The sequence below is a fragment of the Ovis canadensis genome, chromosome 21 (assembly GCF_042477335.2).
Source record: "Ovis canadensis isolate MfBH-ARS-UI-01 breed Bighorn chromosome 21, ARS-UI_OviCan_v2, whole genome shotgun sequence".
Lineage (NCBI taxonomy): Eukaryota > Metazoa > Chordata > Mammalia > Artiodactyla > Bovidae > Ovis > Ovis canadensis.
The window spans coordinates 6,539,037-6,564,366 of record NC_091265.1 but is presented as its reverse complement, the minus strand read 5'-3'; positions in this window follow the sequence as shown (position 1 = coordinate 6,564,366).

Genomic DNA, 25,330 nt, shown 5'->3' with positions numbered 1-25,330 from the left:
CTTGACGTTCAAGCCGAGGATCGACTCCCACCACGTGTGCACGTGGGACAGCCCTGGGGAAAGCCTCGTGAGAAAGCCTCCTGGGAAAGACTCGAGGGAAAACCATAGATCCTTTGATCCACGCGGCGGACTGCGTGACACTGCTGCTACCGCTCTGGAGGAAAGCGCAAGTGCATGCCCGCATTCGAGACGAGGACTGACTCCCCTGGGAAGACTCCAGAAGTACCCCAAGATCCATGTCAGCACTGGAGAGGAATCCTCAGGTTCCGTCCCCGACTCCACACAAGGTCTTAGGCCCCGGCATCGACGGGAGAGGAATCCCGAGAGGCCCCCAAGGAACTCGCATGGGGACTGGCCTTTCCTGAGGCCACCAGAGCGGGTCTCTGAGGTCCCCGTCGTAAGTCGAGAGCACCTGCCGCAACTCGAGAAAATCCAGGAGGTTTTGCCCTCCAGGCGAGATGAGGCACATTTCCGCTGAGGCTTCTCGAGGCTAATCACGTCTAACCACTGGAACTTCCAAAGGGTCCTTCACACCCTTGCTGCAACTCAAGCAGTTCCCCGACATACCAGTCTCCACTCGAGAAGAAGCACGTGGGGTCCCGCACACATCCAGGGGAGCCCCGTTTCCGCCTGCTAGCTCGAGATGAGGGATCCTTTCCCTGTTTCATAGGGAAAGAATTCCTGGCGTTCCCGTCGCATCTCAAGAGGAGGCGCTCTCCACAGGAAAGGCGAGAGGAACTCCAGGGTCGTGCCACCATTCCAAGAGTCCCCCAGATGTGTCAGTCCATTCCAGAGGAACCTGTTTTCCCTGCACTGCCTTGACGTTCAAGAAGAGGATCGACTCCCACCACGTGTGCACGTGGGACAGCCCTGTGGGAAAGCCTCGTGGGAAAGCCTCGTGGGAAAGACTCGAGGGAAAACCATAGATCCTTTGATCCACGCGGCGGACTGCGTGACACTGCTGCTACCGCTCTGGAGGAAAGCGCAAGTGCATGGCCGCATTCGAGACGAGGACTGACTCCCCTGGGGAGACTCCAGAAGTACCCCAAGATCCATGTCAGTACTGGAGAGGAATCCTCAGGTTCCGGCCCCGACTCCACACAAGGTCTTAGGCCCCGGCATCGACGGGAGAGGAATCCCGAGAGGCCCCCGAGGAACTCGCATGGGGACTGGCTTTTCCTGAGGCCACCAGAGCGGGTCCCTGAGGTCCCCGTCGTAAGTCGAGAGCACTTGCCGCAACTCGAGAAAATCCAGGAGGTTTTGCCCTCCAGGCGAGATGAGGCCCATTTCCGCTGAGGCTTCTCGATGCTAATCATATCTAACCACTGGAACTTCCAACGGGTCCTTCACAACCTTGCTGCAACTCAAGCAGTTCCGCGACATACCCGTCTCCACTCGAGAGGAAGCACGTGGGGTCCCGCACACATCCAGGGGAGCCCCGTTTCCGCCTGCTAGCTCGAGATGAGGGATCCTTTCCCTGTTTAGTAGGGAAAGAATTCCCGGCGTTCCCGTCGCATCTCAAGCGGAGGCGCTCTCCACAGGAAAGGCGAGAGGAACTACAGGGTCGTGCCACCATTCCAAGAGACCCCCAGATATGTCAGTCCATTCCAGAGGAACCTGTTTTCCCTGCACTGCCTTGACGTTCAAGCCGAGGATCGACTCCCACCACGTGTGCACGTGGGACAGCCCTGTGGGAAAGCCTCGTGGGAAAGCCTCGTGGGAAAGACTCGAGGGAAAACCATAGATCCTTTGATCCACGCGGCGGACTGCGTGACGCTGCTGCTACCGCTCTGGAGGAAAGCGCAAGTGCATGCCCGCATTCGAGACGAGGACTGACTCCCCTGGGGAGACTCCAGAAGAACCCCAAGATCCATGTCAGCACTGGAGAGGAAACCTCAGGTTCCGGCCCCGACTCCACACAAGGTCTTAGGCCCCGGCATCGACAGGAGAGGAATCCCGAGAGGCCCCCGAGGAACTCGCATGGGGACTGGTCTTTCCTGAGGCCACCAGAGCGGGTCCCTGAGGTCCCCGTCGTAAGTGGAGAGCACCTGCCGCAACTCGAGAAAATCCAGGAGGTTTTGGCCTCCAGGCGAGATGAGGCCCATTTCCGCTGAGGCTTCTCGAGGCTAATCACATCTAACCACTGGAACTTCCAAAGGGTCCTTCACACCCTTGCTGCAACTCAAGAAGTTCCCGACATACCCGTCTCCACTCGAGAGGAAGCACGTGGGGTCCCGCACACTTCCAGGGAAGCCCCGTTTCCGCCTGCTAGCTCGAGATGAGGGATCCTTTCCCTGTTTAGTAGGGAAAGAATTCCCGGCGTTCCCGTCGCATCTCAAGAGGAGGCGCTCTCCACAGGAAAGGCGAGAGGAACTCCAGGGTCGTGCCACCATTCAAAGAGACCCCCAGATGTGTCAGTCCATTACAGAGGAAGCTGTTTTCCCTGCACTGCCTTGACGTTCTAGCCGAGGATCGACTCCCACCACGTGTGCACGTGGGACAGCCCTGTGGGAAAGCCTCGTGGGAAAGCCTCGTGGGAAAGACTCGAGGGAAAACCATAGGTCCTTTGATCCACGCGGCGGACTGTGTGACACTGCTGCTACCGCCCTGGAGGAAAGCTCAAGTGCATGCCCGCATTCGAGACGAGGACTGACTCCCCCGGGGAGACTCCAGCAGTACCCCAAGATCCATGTCAGCACTGGAGAGGAATCCTCAGGTTCCAGCCCCGACTCCACACAAGGTCTTAATCCCCGGCATCGACGGGAGAGGAATCCCGATAGGCCCCCGTGGAACTCGCATGGGGACTGGCCTTTCCTGAGGCCACCAGAGCGGGTCCCTGAGGTCCCCGTCGTAAGTCGAGAGCACCTGCCGCAACTCGAGAAAATCCAGGAGGTTTTGCCCTCCAGGCGAGATGAGGCCCATTTCCGCTGAGGCTTCTCGAGGCTAATCACGTCTAACCACTGGAACATCCAAAGGGTCCTTCTCACCCTTGCTGCAACTCAAGAAGTTCCCCGACATACCCGTCTCCACTCGAGAGGAAGCACGAGGGTCCCGCACACATCTAGGGGAGCCCCGTTTCCGCCTCCTAGCTCGAGATGAGGGATCCTTTCCCTGTTTAGTAGGGAAGTGAAATCCCGGCGTTCCCGTCGCATCTCCAGAGGAGGCGCTCTCCACAGGAAAGGCGAGAGGAACTCCAGGGTCGTGCCACCATTCCAAGAGGCCCCCAGATGTGTCAGTCCATTACAGAGGAAGCTGTTTTCCCTGCACTGCCTTGACGTTCAAGCCGAGGATCGACTCCCACCACGTGTGCACGTGGGACAGCCCTGTGGGAAAGCCTCGTGGGAAAGCCTCGTGGGAAAGACTCGAGGGAAAACCATAGATCCTTTGATCCACGCGGCGGACTGCGTGACACTGCTGCTACCGCTCTGGAGGAAAGCGCAAGTGCATGCCCGCATTCGAGACGAGGACTGACTCCCCTGGGGAGACTCCAGAAGTACCCCAGGATCCATGTCAGCACTGGAGAGGAATCCTCAGGTTCCGGCCCCGACTCCACACAAGGTCTTAGGCCCCGGCATCGACGGGAGAGGAATCCCGATAGGCCCCCGAGGAACTCGCATGGGGACTGGCCTTTCCTGAGGCCACCAGAGCGGGTCCCTGAGGTCCTCGTCGTAAGTCGAGAGCACCTGCTGCAACTCGAGAAAATCCAGGAGGTTTTGCTCTCCAGGCGAGATGAGGCCCATTTCCGCTGAGGCTTCTCGAGGCTAATCAGTTCTAACCACTGGAAATTCCTAAGGGTCCTTCACACCCTTGCTGCAACTCAAGAAGTTCCCCGACATACCCGTCTCCACTCGAGAGGAAGCACGTGTGGTCCCGCACACATCCAGGGGAGCCCCGTTTCCGCCTCCTAGCTCGAGATGAGGGATCGTTTCCCTGTTTCGTAGGGAAAGATTTCCCGGCGTTCCCGTCGCATCTCAAGAGGAGGCGCTCTCCACAGGAAAGGCGAGAGGAACTCCAGGGTCGTGCCACCATTCCAAGAGTCCCCCAGATGTGTCAGTCCATTCCAGAGGAACCTGTTTTCCCTGCACTGCCTTGACGTTCAAGCCGAGGATCGACTCCCACCACGTGTGCACGTGGGACAGCCCTGTGGGAAAGCCTCGTGGGAAAGCCTCGTGGGAAAGACTCGAGGGAAAACCATGGATCCTTTGATCCACGCGGCGGATTGCGTGTCACTGCTGCTACCGCTTTGGAGGAAAGCGCAAGTGCATGCCCGCATTCGAGACGAGGACTGACTCCCCTGGGGAGACTCCAGAAGTACCCCAAGATCCATGTCAGCACTGGAGAGGAATCCTCAGGTTCCGGCCCCGACTCCACACAAGGTCTTAGGCCCCGGCATCGACGGGAGAGTTATCCCGAGAGGCCCCGAGGAACTCGCATGGGTACTTGCCTTTCCTGAGGCCACCAGAGCGGGTCCCTGAGGTCCCCGTCGTAAGTCGAGAGCACCTGCCGCAACTCGAGAAAATCCAGGAGGTTTTGCCCTCCAGGCGAAATGAGGCACATTTCCTCTGAGGCTTCTCGAGGCTAATCACGTCTAAACACTGGAACTTCCAAAGGGTCCTTCACACCCTTTCTGCAACTCAAGAAGTTCCCCGACATACCCGTCTCCACTCGAGAGGAAGCACGTGGGGTCCCGCACACATCCAGGGGAGCCCCGTTTTCGCCTCCTAGTTCGAGATGAGGGATCCTATCCCTGTTTCGTAGGGAAAGAATTCCCGGCGTTCCCGTCGCATTCAAGAGGAGGCGCTCTCCACAGGAAAGGCGAGAGGAACTCCAGGATCGTGGCACCATTCCAAGAGACCCCCAGATATGTCAGTCCATTACAGAGGAAGCTGTTTTCCCTGCACTGCCTTGACGTTCAAGCCGAGGATCGACTCCCACCACGTGTGCACGTGGGACAGACCTGTGGGAAAGCCTCGTGGGAAAGCCTCGTGGGAAAGACTCGAGGGAAAACCATAGATCCTTTGATCCACGCGGCGGACTGCGTGACACTGCTGCTACCGCTCTGGAGGAAAGCGCAAGTGCATGCCCGCATTCGAGACGAGGACTGACTCCCCTGGGGAGACTCCAGAAGTACCCCAAGATCCATGTCAGCACTGGAGAGGAATCCTCAGGTTCCGGCCCCGACTCCACACAAGGTCTTAGGCCCCGGCATCGACGGGAGAGTTATCCCGAGAGGCCCCGAGGAACTCGCATGGGTACTTGCCTTTCCTGAGGCCACCAGAGCGGGTCCCTGAGGTCCCCGTCGTAAGTCGAGAGCACCTGCCGCAACTCGAGAAAATCCAGGAGGTTTTGCCCTCCAGGCGAAATGAGGCACATTTCCTCTGAGGCTTCTCGAGGCTAATCACGTCTAACCACTGGAACTTCCAAAGGGTCCTTCACACCCTTGCTGCAACTCAAGAAGTTCCCCGACATACCCGTCTCCACTCGAGAGGAAGCACGTGGGGTCCCGCACACATCCAGGGGAGCCCCGTTTCCGCCTCCTAGCTCGAGATGAGGGATCCTTTCCCTGTTTCGTAGGGAAAGAATTCCCGGCGTTCCCGTCGCATCTCAAGAGGAGGCGCTCTCCACAGGAAAGGCGAGAGGAACTCCAGGGTCGTGCCACCATTCCAAGAGTCCCCCAGATGTGTCAGTCCATTCCAGAGGAACCTGTTTTCCCTGCACTGCCTTGACGTTCAAGCCGAGGATCGACTCCCACCACGTGTGCACGTGGGACAGCCCTGTGGGAAAGCCTCGTGGGAAAGCCTCGTGGGAAAGACTCGAGGGAAAACCATGGATCCTTTGATCCACCCGGCAGATTGCGTGACACTGCTGCTACCGCTTTGGAGGAAAGCGCAAGTGCATGCCCGCATTCGAGACGAGGACTGACTCCCCTGGGGAGACTCCAGAAGTACCCCAAGATCCATGTCAGCACTGGAGAGGAATCCTCAGGTTCCGGCCCCGACTCCACACAAGGTCTTAGGCCCCGGCATCGACGGGAGAGTTATCCCGAGAGGCCCCGAGGAACTCGCATGGGTACTTGCCTTTCCTGAGGCCACCAGAGCGGGTCCCTGAGGTCCCCGTCGTAAGTCGAGAGCACCTGCCGCAACTCGAGAAAATCCAGGAGGTTTTGCCCTCCAGGCGAAATGAGGCACATTTCCTCTGAGGCTTCTCGAGGCTAATCACGTCTAAACACTGGAACTTCCAAAGGGTCCTTCACACCCTTTCTGCACCTCAAGAAGTTCCCCGACATACCCGTCTCCACTCGAGAGGAAGCACGTGGGGTCCCGCACACATCCAGGGGAGCCCCGTTTCCGCCTCCTAGCTCGAGATGAGGGATCCTTTCCCTGTTTCGTAGGGAAAGAATTCCCGGCGTTCCCGTCGCATCTCAAGAGGAGGCGCTCTCCACAGGAAAGGCGAGAGGAACTCCAGGGTCGTGCCACCATTCCAAGAGTCCCCCAGATGTGTCAGTCCATTCCAGAGGAACCTGTTTTCCCTGCACTGCCTTGACGTTCAAGCCGAGGATCGACTCCCACCACGTGTGCACGTGGGACAGCCCTGTGGGAAAGCCTCGTGGGAAAGCCTCGTGGGAAAGACTCGAGGGAAAACCATGGATCCTTTGATCCACGCGGCGGATTGCGTGACACTGCTGCTACCGCTCTGGAGGAAAGCACAAGTGCATGCCCGCATTCGAGACGAGGACTGACTCCCCTGGGGAGACTCCAGAAGTACCCCAAGATCCATGTCAGCACTGGAGAGGAATCCTCAGGTTCCGGCCCCGACTCCACACAAGGTCTTAGGCACCGGCATCGACGGGAGAGGAATCCCGAGAGGCCCCCGAGGAACTCGCATGGGGACTGGCCTTTCCTGAGGCCACCAGAGCGGGTCCCTGAGGTCCCAGTCGTAAGTCGAGAGCACCTGCCGCAACTCGTGATAATCCAGGAGGTTTTGCCCTCCAGGCGAGATGAGGCACATTTCCGCTGAGGCTTCTCGAGGCTAATCACATCTAACCACTGGAACTTCCAAAGGGTCCTTCACACCCTTTCTGCAACTCAAGAAGTTCCCCGACATAAACGTCTCCACTCGAGAGGAAGCAAGAGGTTTCCGCACACATCCAGGGGAGCCCCGTTTCCGCCTCCTAGCTCGAGATGAGGGATCCTTTCCCTGTTTCGTAGGGAAAGAATTCCCGGCGTTCCCGTCGCATCTCAAGAGGAGGCGCTCTCCACAGGAAAGGCGAGAGGAACTCCAGGGTCGTGTCACCATTCCAAGAGTCCCCCAGATGTGTCAGTCCATTCCAGAGGAACCTGTTTTCCCTGCACTGCCTTGACGTTCAAGCCGAGGATCGAGTCCCACCACGTGTGCACGTGGAACAGCCCTGTGGGAAAGCCTCGTGGGAAAGCCTCGTGGGAAAGACTCGAGGGAAAACCATAGATCCTTTGATCCACGCGGCGGACTGCGTGACACTGCTGCTGCCGCTCTGGAGGAAAGCGCAAGTGCATGCCCGCATTCGAGACGAGGACTGACTCCCCTGGGGAGACTCCAGAAGTACCCCAAGATCCATGTCAGCACTGGAGAGGAATCTTCAGGTTCCGGCCCCGACTCCACACAAGGTCTTAGGCCCCGGCATCGACGGGAGAGGAATCCCGAGAGCCCCCTGAGGAACTCGCATGGGGACTGGCCTTTCCTGAGGCCACCAGAGCGGGTCCCTGAGGTCCCAGTCGTAAGTCGAGAGCACCTGCCGCAACTCGAGAAAATCCAGGAGGTTTTGCCCTCCAGGCGAGTTGAGGCCCATTTCCGCTGAGGCTTCTCGAGGCTAATCACGTCTAACCACTGGAACTTCCAAGGGTCCTTCACACCCTTGCTGCAACTCAAGAAGTTCCCCGACATACCCGTCTCCACTCGAGAGGAAGCACGTGGGGTCCCGCACACATCCAGTGGAGCCCCGTTTCCGCCTCCTAGCTCGAGATGACGGATCCTTTCCCTGTTTCGTAGGGAAAGATTCCCGGCGTTCCCGTCGCATCTCAAGAGGAGGCGCTCTCCACAGGAAAGGCGAGAGGAACTCCAGGGTCGTGCCACCATTCCAAGAGACACCCAGATGTGTCAGTCTATTCCAGAGGAACCTGTTTTCCCTGCACTGCCTTGACGTTCAAGCCGAGGATCGAGTCCCACCACGTGTGCACGTGGGACAGCCCTGTGGAAAGCCTCGTGGGAAAGCCTCGTGGGAAAGACTCGAGGGAAAACCATAGATCCTTTGATCCACGCGGCGGACTGCGTGACACTGCTGCTACCGCTCTGGAGGAAAGCGCAAGTGCATGCCCGCATTCGAGACGAGGACTGACTCCCCTGGGGAGACTCCAGAAGTATCCCAAGATCCATGTCAGCACTGGAGAGGAATCCTCAGGTTCCGGCCCCGACTCCACACAAGGTCTTAGGCCCCGGCATCGACGGGAGAGGAATCCCGAGAGGCCCCCGAGGAACTCGCATGGGGACTGGCCTTTCCTGAGGCCACCAGAGCGGGTCCCTGAGGTCCCCGTCGTAAGTCGAGAGCACCTGCCGCAACTCGAGAAAATCCAGGAGGTTTTACCCTCCAGGCGAGATGAGGCCCATTTCCGCTGAGGCTTCTCGAGGCCAATCACGTCTTACCACTGGAACTTCCAAAGGGTCCTTCACACCCTTGCTGCAACTCAAGAAGTTCCCCGACATACCCGTCTCCACTCGAGAGGATGCCTGTGGGGTCCCGCACACATCCAGGGGAGCCCCGTTTCCGCCTCCTAGCTCGAGATGAGGGATCCTTTCTCTGTTTCGTAGGGAAAGATTTCCGGCGTTCCCGTCGCATCTCAAGAGAAGGCGCTCTCCACAGGAAAGGCGAGAGGAACTCCAGGGTCGTGCCACCATTCCAAGAGTCCCCCAGATGTGTCAGTCCATTCCAGAGGAACCTGTTTTCCCTGCACTGCCTTGACGTTCATGCCGAGGATCGAGTCCCACCACGTGTGCACGTGGGACAGCCCTGTGGGAAAGCCTCGTGGGAAAGCCTCGTGGGAAAGACTCGAGGGAAAACCATAGATCCTTTGATCCACGCGGCGGACTGCGTGACACTGCTGCTACCGCTCTGGAGGAAAGCGCAAGTGCATGCCCGCATTCGAGACGAGGACTGACTCCCCTGCGGAGACTCCAGAAGTACCCCAAGATCCATGTCAGCACTGCAGAAGAATCCTCAGGTTCCGGCCCCGACTCCACACAAGGTCTTAGGCCCCGGCATCGATGGGAGAGGAATCCCGAGAGGCCCCCGTGGAACTCGCATGGGGACTGGCCTTTCCTGAGGCCACCAGATCGGGTCCCTGAGGTCCCGGTCGTAAGTCGAGAGCACCTGCCGCAACTCGAGAAAATCCAGGAGGTTTTGCCCTCCAGGCGAGATGAGGCCCATTTCCGCTGAGGCTTCTCGAGGCTAATCACATCTAACCACTGGAACTTCCAAAGGGTCCTTCACACCCTGGCTGCAACTCAACAGTTCCGCGACATACCCGTCTCCACTCGAGAGGAAGCACGTGGGGTCCCGCACACATCCAGTGGAGCCCCGTTTCCGCCTCCTAGCTCGAGATGACGGATCCTTTCCCTGTTTCGTAGGGAAAGATTCCCGGCGTTCCCGTCGCATCTCAAGAGGAGGCGCTCTCCACAGGAAAGGCGAGAGGAACTCCAGGGTCGTGCCACCATTCCAAGAGACACCAGATGTGTCAGTCTATTCCAGAGGAACCTGTTTTCCCTGCACTGCCTTGACGTTCAAGCCGAGGATCGAGTCCCACCACGTGTGCACGTGGGACAGCCCTGTGGAAAGCCTCGTGGGAAAGCCTCGTGGGAAAGACAAGAGGGAAAACCATAGATCCTTTGATCCACGCGGCGGACTGCGTGACACTGCTGCTACCGCTCTGGAGGAAAGCGCAAGTGCATGCCCGCATTCGAGACGAGGACTGACTCCCCTGGGGAGACTCCAGAAGTATCCCAAGATCCATGTCAGCACTGGAGAGGAATCCTCAGGTTCCGGCCCCGACTCCACACAAGGTCTTAGGCCCCGGCATCGACGGGAGAGGAATCCCGAGAGGCCCCCGAGGAACTCGCATGGGGACTGGCCTTTCCTGAGGCCACCAGAGCGGGTCCCTGAGGTCCCCGTCGTAAGTCGAGAGCACCTGCCGCAACACGAGAAAATCCAGGAGGTTTTACCCTCCAGGCGAGATGAGGCCCATTTCCGCTGAGGCTTCTCGAGGCCAATCACGTCTTACCACTGGAACTTCCAAAGGGTCCTTCACACCCTTGCTGCAACTCAAGAAGTTCCCCGACATACCCGTCTCCACTCGAGAGGATGCCTGTGGGGTCCCGCACACATCCAGGGGAGCCCCGTTTCCGCCTCCTAGCTCGAGATGAGGGATCCTTTCTCTGTTTCGTAGGGAAAGATTTCCGGCGTTCCCGTCGCATCTCAAGAGAAGGCGCTCTCCACAGGAAAGGCGAGAGGAACTCCAGGGTCGTGCCACCATTCCAAGAGTCCCCCAGATGTGTCAGTCCATTCCAGAGGAACCTGTTTTCCCTGCACTGCCTTGACGTTCATGCCGAGGATCGAGTCCCACCACGTGTGCACGTGGGACAGCCCTGTGGGAAAGCCTCGTGGGAAAGCCTCGTGGGAAAAACTCGAGGGAAAACCATAGATCCTTTGATCCACGCGGCGGACTGCGTGACACTGCTGCTACCGCTCTGGAGGAAAGCGCAAGTGCATGCCCGCATTCGAGACGAGGACTGACTCCCCTGCGGAGACTCCAGAAGTACCCCAAGATCCATGTCAGCACTGCAGAGGAATCCTCAGGTTCCGGCCCCGACTCCACACAAGGTCTTAGGCCCCGGCATCGACGGGAGAGGAATCCCGAGAGGCCCCCGAGGAACTCGCATGGGGACTGGCCTTTCCTGAGGCCACCAGATCGGGTCCCTGAGGTCCCGGTCGTAAGTCGAGAGCACCTGCCGCAACTCGAGAAAATCCAGGAGGTTTTGCCCTCCAGGCGAGATGAGGCCCATTTCCGCTGAGGCTTCTCGAGGCCAATCACGTCTAACCACTGGAACTTCCAAAGGGTCCTTCACACCCTTGCTGCAACTCAAGAAGTTCCCCGACATACCCGTCTCCACTCGAGAGGAAGCACTTGGGGTCCCGCACACATCCAGGGGAGCCCCGTTTCCGCCTCCTAGCTCGAGATGAGGGATCCTTTCCCTGTTTCCTAGGGAAAGAATTCAAGGCGTTCCCGTCGCATCTCAATAGGAGGCGCTCTCCACAGGAAAGGCGAGAGGAACTCCAGGGTCGTGCCACCATTCCATGAGTCCCCCAGATGTGTCAGTCCATTCCAGAGGAATCTGTTTTCCCTGCACTGCCTTGACGTTCAAGCCGAGGATCGACTCCCACCACGTGTGCACGTGGGACAGCCCTGTGGGAAAGCCTCGTGGGAAAGCCTCGTGGGAAAGACTCGAGGGAAAACCATAGATCCTTTGATCCACGCGGCGGACTGCGTGACACTGCTCCTACCCCTCTGGAGGAAAGCGCAAGGGCATTCCCGCATTCAAGACGAGGACTGACTCCCCTGGGGAGACTCCGGAAGTACCCCAAGATCCATGTCAGCACTGGAGCGGAATCCTCAGGTTCCAGCCCCGACTCCACACAAGGTCTTAGGCCCCGGCATCGACGGGAGAGGAATCCCGAGAGGCTCCCGAGGAACTCGCATGGGGACTGGCCTTTCCTAGGGCACCAGAGCGCGTCCCCGAGGTCCCCATCGTAAGTCGAGAGCACCTGCCGCAACTCGAGAAAATCCAGGAGGTTTTGCCCTCCAGGCGACATGAGGCCCATTTCCGCTGAGGTTCCTCGAAGCTAATCACATATAACCACTGGAACTTCCAAAGGGTCCTTCACACCCTTGCTGCAACTCAAGAAGTTCCCCGACATACCCGTCTCCACTCGAGAGGAAGCACGAGGGTCCCGCACACATCCAGGGGAGCCCCGTTTCCGCCTCCTAGCTTGAGATGAGGGATCCTTTCCCTGTTTCGTAGGGAAAGAATTCCCGGCGTTCCCGTCGCATCTCAAGAGAAGGCGCTCTCCACAGGAAAGGCGAGAGGAACTCCAGGGTCGTGCCACCATTCCAAGAGTCCCCCAGATGAGTCAGTCCATTCCAGAGGAATCTGTTTTCCCTGCACTGCCTTGACGTTCAAGCCGAGGATCGACTCCCACCACGTGTGCACGTGGGACAGCCCTGTGGGAAAGCCTCGTGGGAAAGCCTCGTGGGAAAGACTCGAGGGAAAACCATAGATCCTTTGATCCACGCGGCGGACTGCGTGACTCTGCTGCTACCGCTCTGGAGGAAAGCGCAAGTGCATGTCCGCATTCGAGACGAGGACTGACTCCCCTGGGGAGACTCCAGAAGTACCCCAGGATCCATGTCAGCACTGGAGAGGTATCCTCAGGTTCCGGCCCCGAATCCACACAAGGTCTTAGGCCCCGGCATCGACGGTTGATTAATCCCGAGAGGCCCCCGAGGAACTCGCATGGGGACTGGCCTTTCCTGAGGCCACCAGAGCGGGTCCCCGAGGTCCCCATCGTAAGTCGAGAGCACATGCCGCAACTCGAGAAAATCCAGGAGGTTTTGCCCTCCAGGCGAGATGAGGCCCATTTCCGCTGAGGCTTCTCGAGGCCAATCACGTCTAACCACTGGAACTTCCAAAGGGTCCTTCACACCCTTGCTGCAACTCAAGAAGGTCCCCGACATACCCGTCTCCACTCGAGAGGAAGCACTTGGGGTCCCGCACACATCCAGGGGAGCCCCGTTTCCGCCTCCTAGCTCGAGATGAGGGATCCTTTCCCTGTTTCCTAGGGAAAGAATTCAAGGCGTTCCCGTCGCATCTCAATAGGAGGCGCTCTCCACAGGAAAGGCGAGAGGAACTCCAGGGTCGTGCCACCATTCCATGAGTCCCCCAGATGTGTCAGTCCATTCCAGAGGAATCTGTTTTCCCTGCACTGCCTTGACGTTCAAGCCGAGGATCGACTCCCACCACGTGTGCACGTGGGACAGCCCTGTGGGAAAGCCTCGTGGGAAAGCCTCGTGGGAAAGACTCGAGGGAAAACCATAGATCCTTTGATCCACGCGGCGGACTGCGTGACACTGCTCCTACCCCTCTGGAGGAAAGCGCAAGGGCATTCCCGCATTCGAGACGAGGACTGACTCCCCTGGGGAGACTCCGGAAGTACCCCAAGATCCATGTCAGCACTGGAGCGGAATCCTCAGGTTCCAGCCCCGACTCCACACAAGGTCTTAGGCCCCGGCATCGACGGGAGAGGAATCCCGAGAGGCTCCCGAGGAACTCGCATGGGGACTGGCCTTTCCTAGGGCACCAGAGCGCGTCCCCGAGGTCCCCATCGTAAGTCGAGAGCACCTGCCGCAACTCGAGAAAATCCAGGAGGTTTTGCCCTCCAGGCGACATGAGGCCCATTTCCGCTGAGGTTTCTCGAGGCTAATCACATCTAACCACTGGAACTTCCAAAGGGTCCTTCACACCCTTGCTGCAACTCAAGAAGTTCCCCGACATACCCGTCTCCACTCGAGAGGAAGCACGAGGGTCCCGCACACATCCAGGGGAGCCCCGTTTCCGCCTCCTAGCTCGAGATGAGGGATCCTTTCCCTGTTTCGTAGGGAAAGAATTCCCGGCGTTCCCGTCGCATCTCAAGAGAAGGCGCTCTCCACAGGAAAGGCGAGAGGAACTCCAGGGTCGTGCCACCATTCCAAGAGTCCCCCAGATGAGTCAGTCCATTCCAGAGGAATCTGTTTTCCCTGCACTGCCTTGACGTTCAAGCCGAGGATCGACTCCCACCACGTGTGCACGTGGGACAGCCCTGTGGGAAAGCCTCGTGGGAAAGCCTCGTGGGAAAGACTCGAGGGAAAACCATAGATCCTTTGATCCACGCGGCGGACTGCGTGACTCTGCTGCTACCGCTCTGGAGGAAAGCGCAAGTGCATGTCCGCATTCGAGACGAGGACTGACTCCCCTGGGGAGACTCCAGAAGTACCCCAGGATCCATGTCAGCACTGGAGAGGAATCCTCAGGTTCCGGCCCCGAATCCACACAAGGTCTTAGGCCCCGGCATCGACGGTTGATTAATCCCGAGAGGCCCCCGAGGAACTCGCATGGGGACTGGCCTTTCCTGAGGCCACCAGAGCGGGTCCCCGAGGTCCCCATCGTAAGTCGAGAGCACATGCCGCAACTCGAGAAAATCCAGGAGGTTTTGCCCTCCAGGCGAGATGAGGCCCATTTCCGCTGAGGCTTCTCGAGGCTAATCACATCTAACCACTGGAACTTCCAAAGGGTCCTTCACACCCTGGCTGCAACTCAACAGTTCCGCGACATACCCGTCTCCACTCGAGAGGAAGCACGTGGGGTCCCGCACATATCCAGGGGAGTCCCGTTTCCGCCTCCTAGCTCGAGATGAGGGATCCTTTCCCTGTTTCGTAGGGAAAGAATTCCCGGCCTTCCCGTCGCATCTCAAGACGAAGCGCTCCCCACAGGAAAGGCGAGAGGAACTCCAGGGTCGTGCCACCATTCCAAGAGACCCCCAGAAGTGTCAGTCCATTCCAGAGGAACCTGTTTTCCCTGCACTGCCTTGACGTTCAAGCCGAGGATCGACTCCCACCACGTGTGCACGTGGGACAGCCCTGTGGGAAAGCCTCGTGGAAAAGCCTCGTGGGAAAGACTCGAGGGAAAACCATAGATCCTTTGATCCACGCGGCGGACTGCGTGACACTGCTGCTACCGCTCTGGAGGAAAGCGCAAGTGCATGCCCGCATTCGAGACGAGGACTGACTCCCCTGGGGAGACTCCAGAAGTACCCCAAGATCCATGTCAGCACTGGAGAGGAATCCTCAGGTTCCGGCCCCGACTCCACACAAGGTCTTAGGCCCCGGCATCGACGGGAGAGGAATCCCGAGAGGCCCCCGAGGAACTCGCATGGGGACTGGCCTTTCCTGAGGCCACCAGAGCGGGTCCCTGAGGTCCCCGTCATAAGTCGAGAGCACCTGCCGCAACTCGAGAAAATCCAGGAGGTTTTGCCCTCCAGGCGAAATGAGGCCGATTTCCGCTGAGGCTTCTCGAGGCTAATCACATCTAACCACTTGAACTTCCACAGGGTCCTTCACACCCTTGCTGCAACTCAAGAAGTTCCCCGACATACCCGTCTCCACTCGAGAGGAAGCACCAAGGTCCCGCACACATCCAGGGGATCCCCGTTTCCGCCTCCTAGCTCGAGATGAGGTATCCTTTCCCTGTTTCGTAGGGAAAGAATTCCCGGCGTTCCCGTCGCATCTCAAGAGGAGGCGCTCTCCACAGGAAAGGCGAGAGGAACTCCAGGGTCGTGCCACCATTCCAAGAGTCCCCCAGATGTGTCATTCCATTCCAGAGGAACCTGTTTTCCCTGCACTGCCTTGACGTTCAAGCCGAGGATCGACTCCCACCACGTGTGCACGTGGGACAGCCCTGTGGGAAAGCCTCGTGGGAAAGCCTCGTGGGAAAGTCTCGAGGGAAAACCATAGATCCTTTAATCCACGCGGCGGACTGCGTGACACTGCTGCTACCGCTCTGGAGGAAAGCGCAAGTGCATGCCCGCATTCGAGACGAGGACTGACTCCCCTGGGGAGACTCCAGAAGTACCCCAAGATCCATGTCAGCACTGGAGAGGAATCCTCAGATTCCGGCCCCGACTCCACACAAGGTCTTAGACCCCGGCATCGACGGGAGAGGAATCCCGAGAGGCCCCCGAGGAACTCGCATGGGGACTGGCCTTTCCTGAGGCCACCAGAGCGGGTCCCCGAGGTCCCCGTCGTAAGTCGAGACCACCTGCCGCAACTCTAGAAAATCCAGGAGGTTTTGCCCTCCAGGCGAGATGAGGCCCATTTCCGCTGAGTCTTCTCGAGGCTAATCACATCTAACCACTGGAACTTCCAAAGGGTCCTTCACACCCTTGCTGCAACTCAAGAAGTTCCGCGACATACCCGTCTCCACTCGAGAGGAAGCACGTGGGGTCCCGCACACATCCAGGGGAGCCCCGTTTCCGCCTCCTAGCTCGAGATGAGGGATCCTTTCCCTGTTTAGTAGGGAAAGAATTCCCGGCGTTCCCGTCGCATCTCAAGAGGAGGCGCTCTCCACAGGAAAGGCGAGAGGAACTCCAGGATCGTGGCACCATTCCAAGAGACCCCCAGATATGTCAGTCCATTACAGAGGAAGCTCTTTTCCCTGCACTGCCTTGACGTTCAAGCCGAGGATCGACTCCCACCACGTGTGCACGTGGGACAGCCCTGTGGGAAAGCCTCGTGGGAAAGCCTCGTGGGAAAGACTCGAGGGAAAACCATAGATCCTTTGATCCACGCGGCCGACTGCGTGACACTGCTGCTACCGCTTTGGAGGAAAGCGCAAGTGCATGCCCGCATTCGAGACGAGGACTGACTCCCCTGGGGAGACTCCAGAAGTACCCCAAGATCCATGTCAGCACTGGAGAGGAATCCTCAGGTTCCGGCCCCGACTCCACACAAGGTCTTAGGCCCCGGCATCGACGGGAGAGTTATCCCGAGAGGCCCCGAGGAACTCGCATGGGTACTTGCCTTTCCTGAGGCCACCAGAGCGGGTCCCTGAGGTCCCCGTCGTAAGTCGAGAGCACCTGCCGCAACTCGAGAAAATCCAGGAGGTTTTGCCCTCCAGGCGAAATGAGGCACATTTCCTCTGAGGCTTCTCGAGGCTAATCACGTCTAAACACTGGAACTTCCAAAGGGTCCTTCACACCCTTTCTGCAACTCAAGAAGTTCCCCGACATACCCGTCTCCACTCGAGAGGAAGCACGTGGGGTCCCGCACACATCCAGGGGAGCCCCGTTTCCGCCTCCTAGCTCGAGATGAGGGATCCTTTCCCTGTTTCGTAGGGAAAGAATTCCCGGCGTTCCCGTCGCATCTCAAGAGGAGGCGCTCTCCACAGGAAAGGCGAGAGGAACTCCAGGGTCGTGCCACCATTCCAAGAGTCCCCCAGATGTGTCAGTCCATTCCAGAGGAACCTGTTTTCCCTGCACTGCCTTGACGTTCAAGCCGAGGATCGACTCCCACCACGTGTGCACGTGGGACAGCCCTGTGGGAAAGCCTCGTGGGAAGGCCTCGTTGGAAAGACTCGAGGGAAAACCATAGATCCTTTGATCCACGCGGCGGACTGCGTGACACTGCTACTACCGCTCTGGAGGAAAGGGCAAGTGCATGCCCGCATTCGACACGAGGACTGACTCCCCTGGGGAGACTCCAGAAGTACCCCAAGATCCATGTCAGCACTGGAGAGGAATCCTCAGGTTCCGGCTCCGAATCCACACAAGGTATTTGGCCCCGGCATGGACGGGAGAGGAATCCCGAGAGGCCCCCGAGGAATTCGCATGGGGACTGGCCTTTCCTGAGGCCACCAGAGCGGGTCCCCGAGGTCCCCGTCGTTAGTCGAGAGCACCTGCCGCAACTCGAGAAAATCCAGGAGGTTTTGCCCTCCAGGCGAAATGAGGCCCATTTCCGCTGAGGCTTCTCGAGGCTAATCACATCTAACCACTGGAACATCCAAGGGGTCCATCACACCCTTGCTGCAACTCAAGAAGTTCCCCGACATACCCGTCTCCACTCGAGAGGAAGCAGGAGGGTCCCGCACACATCCAGGGGGGCCCCGTTTCCGCCTCCTAGCTCGAGATGAGGGATCCTTTCCCCGTTTCGTAGGGAAAGAATTCAAGGCGTTCCCGTCGCATCTCAATAGGAGGCGCTCTCCACAGGAAAGGCGAGAGGAACTCCAGGGTCGTGCCACCATTCCATGAGTCCCCCAGATGTGTCAGTCCATTCCAGAGGAATCTGTTTTCCCTGCACTGCCTTGACGTTCAAGCCGAGGATCGACTCCCACCACGTGTGCACGTGGGACAGCCCTGTGGGAAATCCTCGTGGGAAAGCCTCGTGGGAAAGACTCGAGGGAAAACCATAGATCCTTTGATCCACGCGGCGGACTGCGTGACACTGCTCCTACCGCTCTGGAGGAAAGCGCAAGGGCATTCCCGCATTCGAGACGAGGACTGAGTCCCCTGGGGAGACTCCAGAAGTACCCCAAGATCCATGTCAGCACTGGAGCGGAATCCTCAGGTTCCGGCCCTGACTCCACACAAGGTCTTAGGCCCCGGCATCGACGGTTGATTAATCCCGAGAGGCCCCCGAGGAACTCGCATGGGGACTGGCCTTTCCTGAGGCCACCAGAGCGGGTCCCCGAGGTCCCCGTCGTAAGTCGAGAGCACATGCCGCAACTCGAGAAAATCCAGGAGGTTTTGCCCTCCAGGCGAGATGAGGCCCATTTCCGCTGAGTCTTCTCGAGGCTAATCACATCTAACCACTGGAACTTCCAAAGGGTCCTTCACACCCTTGCTGCAACTCAAGAAGTTCCCCGACATAAACGTCTCCACTCGAGAGGAAGCACGAGGTTCCCGCACACATCCAGGGGAGCCCCGTTTCCGCCTCCTTGCTCGAGATGAGGGATCCTTTCCCTGTTTCATAGGGAAAGAATTCCCGGCGTTCCCGTCGCATCTCAAGAGGAGGCGCTCTCCAAAGGAAAGGCGAGAGGAACTCCAGGGTCGTGCCACCATTCCAAGAGTCCCCCAGATGTGTCAGTCCATTCCAGAGGAACCTGTTTTCCCTGCACTGCCTTGACGTTCAAGCCGAGGATCGACTCCCACCACGTGTGCACGTGGGACAGCCCTGTGGGAAAGCCTCGTGGGAAAGCCTCGTGGGAAAGACTCGAGGGAAAACCATAGATCCTTTGATCCACGCGGCGGACTGCGTGACACTGCTGCTACCGCTCTGGAGGAAAGCGCAAGTGCATGCCCGCATTCGAGACGAGGACTGACTCCCCTGGGGAGACTCCAGAAGTAGCCCAAGATCCATGTCAGTACTGGAGAGGAATTCTCAGGTTCCGGCCCCGACTCCACACAAGGTCTTAGGCTCCAGCATCGACGGGAGAGGAATCCCGAGAGCCCCCTGAGGAACTCGCATGGGGACTGGCCTTTCCTGATGCCACCAGAGCGGGTCCCTGAGGTCCCAGTCGTAAGTCGAGAGCACCTGCCGCACCTCGAGAAAATCCAGGAGGTTTTGCCCTCCAGGCGAGATGAGGCCCATTTCCGCTGAGGCTTCTCGAGGCTAATCACATCTAACCACTGGAACTTCCAAAGGGTCCTTCACACCCTTGCTGCAACTCAAGAAGTTCCCCGACATACCCGTCTCCACTCGAGAGGAAGCACGAGGGTCCCGCACACATCCAGGGGAGCCCCGTTTCCGCCTCCTAGGTTGAGATGAGGGATCCTTTCCCTGTTTCGTAGGGAAAGAATTCCCGGCGTTCCCGTCGCATCTCAAGAGAAGGCGCTCTCCACAGGAAAGGCGAGAGGAACTCCAGGGTCTTGCCACCATTCCAAGAGTTCCCCAGATGTGTCAGTCCATTCCAGAGGAACCTGTTTTCCCTGCACTGCCTTGACGTTCAAGCCGAGGATCGACTCCCACCACGTGTGCACGTGGGACAGCCCTGTGGGAAAGCCTCGTGGGAAAGCCTCGTGGGAAAGACTCGAGGGAAAACCATAGATCCTTTGATCCACGCGGCGGACTGCGTGACACTTCTCCTACCGCTCTGAAGGAAAGCGCAAGTGCATGTCCGCATTCCAGACGAGGACTGACTCCCCTGTGGAGACTCCAGAAGTACCCCAGGATCCATGTCAGCACTGGAGAGGAATCCTCAGGTTCCGGCCCCGACTCCACACAAGGTCTTAGGCCCCAGCATCGACGGGAGAGGAATCCCGAGAGGCCCCCGAGGAACTCGCATGGGGACTGGCCTTTCCTGAGGCCACCAGAGCGGGTCCCCGCGGTCCCCGTCGTACGTCGAGAGCACCTGCCGCAACTCGAGAAAATCCAGGAGGTTTTGCCCTCCAGTCGAGATGAGGCCCATTTCCGCTGAGGCTTCTCGAGGCTAATCACATCTAACCACTGGAACTTCCAAAGGGTCCTTCACACCCTTGCTGCAACTCAAGAAGTTCCCCGACATACCCGTCTCCACTCGAGAGGAAGCACGTGGGGTCCCGCACACATCCAGGGGATCCCCGTTTCCGCCTCCTAGCTCGAGATGGGGGATCCTTTCCCTCTTTCGTAGGGAAAGAATTCCCGGCGTTCCCGTCGCATCTCAAGAGGAGGCGCTCTCCACAGGAAAGGCGAGAGGAACTCCAGGGTCGTGCCACCATTCCAAGAGTCCCCCAGATGTGTCAGTCCATCCAGAGGAACCTGTTTTCCCTGCACTGCCTTGACGTTCAAGCCGAGGATCGACTCCCACGACGTGTGCACGTGGGACAGCCCTGTGGGAAAGCCTCGTGGGAAAGATTCGAGGGAAAACCATAGATCCTTTGATCCACGCGGCGGACTGCGTGACACTGCTGATACCGCTCTGGAGGAAAGCGCAAGTGCATGCCCGCATTCGAGACGAGGACTGACTCCCCTGGGGAGACTCCAGAAGTACCCCAAGATCCATGTCAGCACTGGAGAGGAATCCTCAGGTTCCGGCCCCGACTCCACACAAGGTCTTAGGCCCCGGCATCGACGGGAGAGGAATCCCGAGAGGCCCCCAAGGAACTCGCATGGGGACTGGCCTTTCATGAGGCCACCAGAGCGGGTCCCTTAGGTCCCCTTCGTAAGTCGAGGGCACCTGCCGCAACTCGAGAAAATCCAGGAGGTTTTGCCCTCCAGGCGAGATGAGGCCCATTTCTGCTGTGGCTTCTCTAGGCTAATCACATCTAACCCCTGGAACTTCCAAAGGGTCCTTCACACCCTTGCTGCAACTCAAGAAGATCCCCGACATAACCGTCTCCACTCGAGAGGAAGCACGTGGGGTCCCGCACTTATCCAGGGGAGCCCCGTTTCCGCCTCCTAGCTCGAGATGAGGGATCCTTTCCCTGTTTCGTAGGGAAAGAATTCCTGGCGTTCCCGTCGCATCTGAAGAGGGGGCGCTCTCCACAGGAAAGGCGAGAGGAACTCCAGGGTCGTGCCTCCATTCCAAGAGACCCCCAGATGTGTCAGTCCATTCCAGAGGAACCTGTTTTCCCTGCACTGCCTTGACGTTCAAGCCGAGGATCGACTCCCACGACGTGTGCACGTGGGACAGCCCTGTGGGAAAGCCTCGTGGGAAGGCCTCGTTGGAAAGACTCGAGGGAAAACCATAGATCCTTTGATCCACGCGGCGGACTGCATGACACTGCTGCTACCGCTCTGGAGGAAAGCGCAAGTGCATGCCCGCATTCGAGACGAGGACTGACTCCCCTGGGGAGACTCCAGAAGTAGCCCAAGATCCAGGTCAGCACTGGAGAGGAATCCTCAGGTTCCGGCCCCGACTCCACACAAGGTCTTAGGCCCCGGCATCGACGGGAGAGGAATCCCGAGAGGCCCCCGAAGAACTCGCATGGGGACTGGCCTTTCCTGAGGCCACCAGAGCGGGTCCCCGAATCCCCCGTCGAAAGTCGAGGGCACCTGCCGCAATTCGAGAAAATCCAGGAGGTTTTGCCCTCCAGGCGAGATGTGGCCCATTTCCGCTGAGGCTTCTCGAGGCTAATCACATCTAACCTCTGGAACTTCCAAAGGGTCCTTCACACCCTTGCTGCAACTCAAGAAGTTCCCCGACATACCCGTCTCCACTCGAGAGGAAGCACGAGGGTCCCGCACACATCCAGGGGAGCCCCGTTTCCGCCTCCTAGCTCGAGATGAGGGATCCTTTCCCTGTTTCGTAGGGAAAGAATTCCCGGCGTTCCCATCGCATCTCAAGAGGAGTCGCTCTCCACAGGAAAGGCGAGAGGAACTCCAGGGTCGTGCCACCATTCCAAGAGTCCCCCAGATGTGTCAGTCCATTCCAGAGGAACCTGTTTTCCCTGCACTGCCTTGACGTTCAAGCCGAGGATCGACTCCCACCACGTGTGCACGTGGAACAGCCCTGTGGGAAAGCCTCGTGGAAAAGACTCGAGGGAAAATCATAGATCCTTTGATCCACGCGGCGGACTGCGTGACACTGCTGCTACCGCTCTGGAGGAAAGCACAAGTGCATGCCCGCATTCGAGAAGAGGAATGACTCCCCTGGGGAGACTCCAGAAGTACCCCAAGATCCATGTCAGCACTGGAGAGGAATCCTCAGGTTCCGGCCCCGACTCCACACAAGGTCTTAGGCACCGGCATCGACGGGAGAGGAATCCCGAGAGGCCCCCGAGGAACTCGCATGGGGACTGGCCTTTCCTGAGGCCACCAGAGCGGGTCCCCGAGGTCCCCGTCGTAAGTCGAGAGCACATGCCGCAACTCGAGAAAATCCAGGAGGTTTTGCCCTCCAGGCGAGATGAGGCCCATTTCCGCTGAGTCTTCTCGAGGCTAATCACATCTAACCACTGGAACTTCCAAAGGGTCCTTCACACCCTTGCTGCAACTCAAGAAGTTCCCCGACATACCCGTCTCCACTCGAGAGGAAGCACGAGGGTCCCGCACACATCCAGGGGAGCCCCGTTTCCGCCGCCTAGCTCGAGATGAGGGATCCTTTCCCTGTTTCGTAGGGAAAGAATTCCCGGCGTTCCCGTCGCATCTCAAGAGGAGGCGCTCTCCACAGGAAAGGCGAGAGGAACTCCAGGGTCGTGCCACCATTCCAAGAGTCACTCAGATGTGTCAGTCCATTCCAGAGGAACCTGTTTTCCCTGCACTGCCTTGACGTTCAAGCCGAGGATCGACTCCCACCACGTGTGCACGTGGGACAGCCCTGTGGGAAAGCCTCGTGGGAAGGCCTCGTTGGAAAGACTCGAGGGAAAACCATAGATCCTTTGATCCACGCGGCGGACTGCGTGACACTGCTGCTACCGCTCTGGAGGAAAGGGCAAGTGCATGCCCGCATTCGACACGAGGACTGACTCCCCTGGGGAGACTCCAGAAGTACCCCAAGATCCATGTCAGCACTGGAGAGGAATCCTCAGGTTCCGGCCCCGAATCCACACAAGGTATTAGGCCCCGGCATGGACGGGAGAGGAATCCCGAGAGGCCCCCGAGGAACTCGCATGGGGACTGGCCTTTCCTGAGGCCACCAGAGCGGGTCCCCGAGGTCCCCGTCGTTAGTCGAGAGCACCTGCCGCAACTCGAGAAAATCCAGGAGGTTTTGCCCTCCAGGCGAAATGAGGCCCATTTCCGCTGAGGCTTCTCGAGGCTAATCACATCTAACCACTGGAACATCCAAAGGGTCCATCACACCCTTGCTGCAACTCAAGAAGATCCCAGACATACCCGTCTCCACTCGAGAGGAAGCAGGAGGGTCCCGCACACATCCAGGGGGGCCCCGTTTCCGCCTCCTAGCTCGAGATGAGGGATCCTTTCCCTGTTTCGTAGGGAAAGAATTCAAGGCGTTCCCGTCGCATCTCAAGAGGAGGCGCTCTCCACAGGAAAGGCGAGAGGAACTCCAGGGTCGTGCCACCATTCCATGAGTCCCCCAGATGTGTCAGTCCATTCCAGAGGAACCTGTTTTCCCTGCACTGCCTTGACGTTCAAGCCGAGGATCGACTCCCACCACGTGTGCACGTGGGACAGCCCTGTGGGAAAGCCTCGTGGGAAAGCCTCGTGGGAAAGACTCGAGGGAAAACCATAGATCCTTTGATCCACGCGGCGGACTGCGTGACACTGCTCCTACCGCTCTGGAGGAAAGCGCAAGGGCATTCCCGCATTCGAGACGAGGACTGAGTCCCCTGGGGAGACTCCAGAAGTACCCCAAGATCCATGTCAGCACTGGAGCGGAATCCTCAGGTTCCGTCCCCGACTCCACACAAGGTCTTAGGCCCCGGCATCGACGGGAAAGGAATCCCGAGAGGCTCCCGAGGAACTCGCATGGGGACTGGCCTTTCCTAGGGCACCAGAGCACGTCCCCGAGGTCCCCATCGTAAGTCGAGAGCACCTGCCGCAACTCGAGAAAATCCAGGAGGTTTTGCCCTCCAGGCGACATGAGGCCCATTTCCGCTGAGGTTTCTCGAGGCTAATCACATCTAACCACTGGAACTTCCAAAGGGTCCTTCACACCCTTGCTGCAACTCAAGAAGTTCCCCGACATACCCGTCTCCACTCGAGAGGAAGCACGAGGGTCCCGCACACATCCAGGGGAGCCCCGTTTCCGCCTCCTAGCTTGAGATGAGGGATCCTTTCCCTGTTTCGTAGGGAAAGAATTCCCGGCGTTCCCGTCGCATCTCAAGAGAAGGCGCTCTCCACAGGAAAGGCGAGAGGAACTCCAGGGTCGTGCCACCATTCCAAGAGTCCCCCAGATGAGTCAGTCCATTCCAGAGGAATCTGTTTTCCCTGCACTGCCTTGACGTTCAAGCCGAGGATCGACTCCCACCACGTGTGCACGTGGGACAGCCCTGTGGGAAAGCCTCGTGGGAAAGCCTCGTGGGAAAGACTCGAGGGAAAACCATAGATCCTTTGATCCACGCGGCGGACTGCGTGACCCTGCTGCTACCGCTCTGGAGGAAAGCGCAAGTGCATGTCCGCATTCGAGACGAGGACTGACTCCCCTGGGGAGACTCCAGAAGTACCCCAAGATCCATGTCAGCACTGGAGAGGAATCCTCAGATTCCGGCCCCGACTCCACACAAGGTCTTAGACCCCGGCATCGACGGGAGAGGAATCCCGAGAGGCCCCCGAGGAACTCGCATGGGGATTGGCCTTTCCTGAGGCCACCAGAGCGGGTCCCCGAGGTCCCCGTCGTAAGTCGAGACCACCTGCCGCAACTCGAGAAAATCCAGGAGGTTTTGCCCTCCAGGCGAGATGAGGCCCATTTCCGCTGAGTCTTCTCGAGGCTAATCACATCTAACCACTGGAACTTCCAAAGGGTCCTTCACACCCTTGCTGCAACTCAAGAAGTTCCCCGACATACCCGTCTCCACTCGAGAGGAAGCACGAGGGTCCCTTACACATCCACGGGAGCCCCGTTTCCGCCTCCTAGCTCGAGATGAGGGATCCTTTCCCTGTTTCGTAGGGAAAGAATTCCCGGCGTTCCCGTCGCATCTCAAGAGGAGTCGCTCTCCACAGGAAAGGCGAGAGGAACTCCAGGGTCGTGCCACCATTCCAAGAGTCACTCAGATGTGTCAGTCCATTCCAGAGGAACCTGTTTTCCCTGCACTGCCTTGACGTTCAAGCCGAGGATCGACTCCCAC